Genomic DNA, 5,955 nt, shown 5'->3' on the forward strand with positions numbered 1-5,955 from the left:
ATTGCCCCGGCGAAGGGCCGCACCCAGGGTTGCAGCATTGTCGCACACTGCCTTCCCTGGTTTTAGGTCCAGTGGAGACAACCATTCATGAAATTGGTTCTCCAGAGCTGACCACAACTCCTCAGCTGTGTGACTCACATTTCCCATACATTTCAATGTAAAAACCGCCTGATGACGTTGAGCCCTACTGCCAGCATAGTAAGGAGGTGTGCAGGATCCCTTCTGCGCAGTTAGAAAGCTTGTGGCATGACCAGACAGGCTTTGGGTGCAGGTGGAAGACCGAGAGGAGGTTGAGGAGGCAGAAGCAGTGGAGAAACTTTGACATAAAGAGGATTGACGCACAACTCGTGGGGACGGCAAGACTTGGACAGCAGCCCCTTGTCCTGCTGTCACCATAGTTACCCAGTGCCCAGTCAGCGACATGTAACGCCCCTGTCCATGCCTACTCGTCCAAGTGTCTGTGGTGAAATGCACCCTGTCACACACAGAGTTTCTCAAAGAAGCGGTGATGTTGTGTGCGACATGCTGGTGGAGCGCAGGCACACCTTTCTTTGAGAAGTAGTGCCGACTGGGCATCTGGTACTGGGGCACTGCGACGGACATAAGGTCTCGAAAATCCTCTGTGTCCACCAGGCGGAAAGGCAGCATTTCTGTAGCCAAGAACTTGCAGATGGTGAAATTCAACCTCTTAGCTTTCTCATGGCTAGGAGGAAATGGTCTTTTACTTGTCCACATCTGAGGGACCGAGGGCTGGCTATTGTGCTTAGACGGGGTTGATAAGGGTGTCCCCGGCAAACTGCCGGTCTGTGAGGGAGATGCAGGCGGACATGTTAGGTTGCCTTGATCCAAAGGTGGTGCTATCGATGTCGGACAGCGCTCAACACCAGCTGGTGTTACCACCTCCAAAGAAAATGATGACCTGCCAATCACGCTGGCTGTTGCGGGTAAAGAGGTGGCAGGTCTGCGCCCCAAAACAGGTGTGACTGCTGTCCCCCCAGTCACAGAGGATGAAGAGGCCGCGGATGCACAAGATATGGCAGACGGTGGTTGGCCCGGCCGGCTAGGCCGCATTGTAGCACACTGAGCTTCCCACTGCAACTTATGCTTCATGTCCATGTGCCGGTTCATGCATGAAGTACTCAAACTATGTATTTTTTGGCCTCTACTTAGCTTTTGCTGACAAATGTTACAGATAACACGAGTTGGGTCATCTTTATCGATCTGAAAAAATGCCCAGGCTATGCAAGGCTTAGCACCCATGCGACCTGAAGAGCCACCACGACTTGTGGTGAGAGGCAGAGTTGTGTTTGAGGATGCAGTTGTTGACGTGCTTCCAGTACTACGTCTCTGTCCAGGAAGGCGCAACCTGACCTCGTCGTCACTAGCATCTTCCTCCACCTCCTCTGCTGACCTCATCTCTTGGCTGACTGTGGGTTGACAGTAAGTGGGATCTCCAACCTCATCATCATCACCCTGTGCGTTATCACACCCGTCGTCCTCAGAGCCAACCTGTTCCTGCCCTGACAAAAAACTAAAGTTGTCGCTCCAATCAGGTATTTGAGTCTTATCATCGTCTTCCTCATTGTCTTCACCAACAGGAGTTACAGTTTGGGAATGAGGGTCTACATTATGGTCAGAACCTTCTGCGTCTGGTCCTGGATCCGACTCATAAAGATTCTGGGCATCAGTGCAGATCATTTCCTCGTCTGGATTCACAGAAGCGCTGGAGTCGACCTCTGATTCCCAGGCTATAGTATGAGTAAACAGCTCTGCAGACTCAAGCATCTGTTCTACCTCATACTCAGACGGGCAGCTGGAGATTTGGGAGCTGTGAGGAAGCAAGTGCGATTGGGGTGACACCTTTGAGGACTGGAGTATTTGTGATGTTGAAGTTGATGTGGAGGAGAGCCCACTTAAAGGAGCACTTGATATCCGTTGAAGCACCTGCTGTTTTTGTGCCTCATCTGGAATTTGTAACGATTGGCGTGGCCGTAAGAAAGGGATCTTATCACATTGTACGCTAAAAGAAGTAGACATTTTAGTTTGGCTGGAAGATGGTCTTTCTTCTGCAGATGTTACTGTTGCTTTAACACCTACCCCACGGACACAACCTTTTTTCCCCTTCCCAACACGCCTATTCCCCTTTCCACCAGCAGCAGGCCTTTTTCCACTCATTTTGGTGGTTAACTAATTCACAACTCTGGAGTTGTTTGCACAAAAAAACGATGGATGGGAAACGAGCAGAGCTGAGTGGCCAAACTGTGGTATTAGGCCAAAATTATTGGCTGGGTTAGATGCAGAAAAAAATTATATTCAATTTGCAACCTGATGGAGGTCTGTATAGATGGATTAATAGAACAAGTCCCACACACAGCTAGAAGCCCAATATTTTTTCAGAGGTAGATGCAGAAAAAAATATATTCAGTTTGCAACCTGATGGAGGTCAGTATAGATGGACTAATACAACAAGTCCCACACACAGCTAGAAGCCCAATATTTTTTCAGAGGTAGATGCAGAAAAAAATATATTCAGTTTTCAACCTGATGGAGGTCTGTATAGATGGATTAATAGAACAAGTCCCACACACAGCTAGAAGCCCAATATTTTTTCAGAGGTAGATGCAGAAAAAAATATATTCAGTTTGCAACCTGATGGAGGTCTGTATAGATGGATTAATAGAACAAGTCCCACACACAGCTAGAAGCCCAATATTTTTTCAGAGGTAGATGCAGAAAAAAATATATTCAGTTTGCAACCTGATGGAGGTCTATATAGATGGATTAATAGAACAAGTCCCACACACAGCTAGAAGCCCAATATTTTTTCAGAGGTAGATGCAGAAAAAAATATATTCAGTTTGCAACCTGATGGAGGTCTGTATAGATGGATTAATAGAACAAGTCCCACACAAGGCTAGAAGCCCAATATTTTTTCAGAGGTAGATGCAGAAAAAAATATATTCAGTTTGCAACCTGATGGAGGTCTGTATAGATGGATTAATAGAACAAGTCCCACACACAGCTAGAAGCCCAATATTTTTTCAGAGGTAGATGCAGAAAAAAATATATTCAGTTTGCAACCTGATGGAGGTCTGTATAGATGGATTAATAGAACAAGTCCCACACACTGCTAGAAGCCCAATATTTTTTCAGAGCTAGATGCAGAAAAAAATTATATTCAATTTGCAACCTGATGGAGGTCAGTATAGATGGACTAATAGAATGATGCTATGCCCAAAAGATTTTACTTCACTAGGTGCAGTAAAAAAATTGGTATTCTATACACAGGTGGTATATCTTGCAACACAGGCTACTCCACTGACTAACACACTCTGCAATAGGCCAAAAAGGATTAGCTTTGCTAGATTCAGCCAAATGCTGTGAAAAAAACTTGCACAGCACTGGCACAGACCTGCCTGGCAAAAACTGATAGGAACTGATGTAACCTAGTCCTGAAAAGGACTCCAATTACAATTAGTCTTTACTCCCACAATCTATCTATTTAAGAGCACAGACCTGCCTGATAAAAGTCGTAGGAAATGCTGTAACCTAGTCCTTAAAAGGACTGCAATCACAACTATTCCCTACTCCCAAGCTATCTGTAGATTTGTGCGAAAATTGGCTTGAAATTAACAAGGTATAGCGCACACAGCAACAGCGGTGCCGTCTAACACGCAGCTGCAGCAGTGAGAAAATGGTGGCGACGGGGAAAATGGCTGGGTCTTATAGGGCAAGGACATGTGACATACACTGCCAATGACACATGCACTTGCTTGTGTGAAAAAAAGCACTTCGCTCCGTGTGTGCGCTGCTGATAGGCTGACAGATTGCACCTCCCCACTGCAAATGCGGGAAAGAGAAAAAAAAATGGAGATCTTCATTGTTCCTGCAGAGATCCATCCCCTGCCCCTCCCCCCACCCCGCTGTACACTCAAACTGCGTATTAACATTAATTTTCATCATTACTGAGAAAAAATCCAGTTATGATTTTGGTGCACGAACAGTTATCGAACATAACCTCGAACAGCCGAATTTTTCTCAAATTGTTCGTGTTCGCCGAACGGCTCGAACACCGCCCAAAACAGCTCGAATTTGAGATTGGCGAACAGTTCGAGTAGAACAACGCTCATCTCTAATAATAATCTGACAACATTGTTGACAGCAGTGACCTGGGAGTCAGAGATGCTTCCAGGGGTCTTCCCCATGTTGTTCCCATGTCATTTGAGCACCGTTCCCATCGATTTTGGCAATTTCCCGTTGACTTACATTGGGCATCTATAATATAACGGGAGATGTGTCCGTCTGTCCGAAGCATCTATAGACTGCACAGGCGCGATGCGCCTGCACAGTCTGCCCCCAGACACAAGAACGCATTCAGCTGTTATAGGTGACCAGTAAGAGGAGCATGGTGCCGGAGATCGCAGTATGCGTAGGCACTGAATGCATACTGCAATCTCCAGCAGCACATTTGCAGTGTGTCTTCAACAAATGGCGCCAGACAGTGCGGTATGCGCAGGCTCGAACTCTGGCGCCATTTTGTTGAATACACTCTGTAAATGTATCTTCACTAAAATGGCGCCAGATGTTGCGCTATGCAGGTGCTGATTCTGGCGCCATTTTAATAAAATAACACATGCGAAACGCTGCAGGGGAGCGATGGAAAGGTGAGTAGGAGTGTCTTTTTTTAAGTGATACAGGATGGGGGCAGCACAAAACAAGCAGGATAGGGGCAGCACAACACAAACAGGATGGGAGCAGCACAACACAAATAGGATGGAGGCAGCACAACACAAACAGGGTTGGGGAAACACAAGACAAACAGGAAGGGGGTAGCACAACACAAAACAGGGTGGGGGCAGCACAAAACAAACAGGATGGGGGCACACAAAACAGGACGGGGCGCACAAAACAGGAAGGGGGAGCAGGATTAAGGCGCACAAAATAGGATGGGGGAGCAGGATGAAGGCGCACAAAACAGGATGGGGGTGCACAAAACATAATGGGGGAGCAGGATGAGGGCGCACATAACAGGGTGGGGGAGGAGGATGGGGGTGCACATAACAGAATGGGGGCGCACAAAACAGTATGAGGAAGCACAAAACAGGATGGGGCGCACAAAACAGGATGGGGCGCAGGATGGGGGTGCACATAACAGGATGGGGACGCACATAGCAGGATGGGGGCAGCACAAAACAAACAGGATGGGGCAGCACAAAACAGGATGAGGGAGCATGATGGGGATGCACAAAACAGGATGGGGGAGCAGGATGGGGTCAGCACATACCAGGATAGGGGTGCACACAGCAGGATGGGGGTGTACATAGCAGGATGGGGGTGCACATAGGAGAATGGGGGCGCAAATAGCAGGATGGGGCGCACAAAGCAGGATAGGGGTGCACATAACAGGATGGGTGCAGCACAAAACAAACAGGATGGGGGCAGCACAAGACAGGATGGGGGAGCAGGATGGGGGCGTACAAAACAGGATAGGGGAGCACGATGAGGCGCACATAACGGGATGGGGGAGCAGGATGGGGCCTACATAACAGGATGGGGGCAGCACATAACAGGATGGGGGAGCACATCCCAGGATGGGGGAGCATGGACCAGGATAATGGACCATATACCAATAAAAATGCTCGCCACCCGGGCGTAGAACGGGTTCAATAGCTAGTAATAATAATGGCGCATCTGTGCTTAATTTTCTTATATTACAAATAATAGTCCCACCAGGCCTCTTTATAGTAATAATAATAATATTAATGATACCCACCTGGGCCTTCTTTTAATAATAACTCCTCATGGGCTTTCTTCTAATAATAACAGTGCCCCCTGGGCCTCCTCATAATATTAATAATATCCCTTTGGGCTTCTGGGCTTCCTCATAATAATAATAGCAATCTCCTGTGGCTCCTTTCCTTATATTGAAAACTAGATGATGGCCCGATTCAAACG

The sequence above is a fragment of the Phyllobates terribilis genome, unplaced genomic scaffold (genome assembly GCF_046119375.1).
Source record: "Phyllobates terribilis strain yellow unplaced genomic scaffold, ASM4611937v1 Scaffold_297__1_contigs__length_2349677, whole genome shotgun sequence".
NCBI classification, from domain to species: domain Eukaryota; kingdom Metazoa; phylum Chordata; class Amphibia; order Anura; family Dendrobatidae; genus Phyllobates; species Phyllobates terribilis.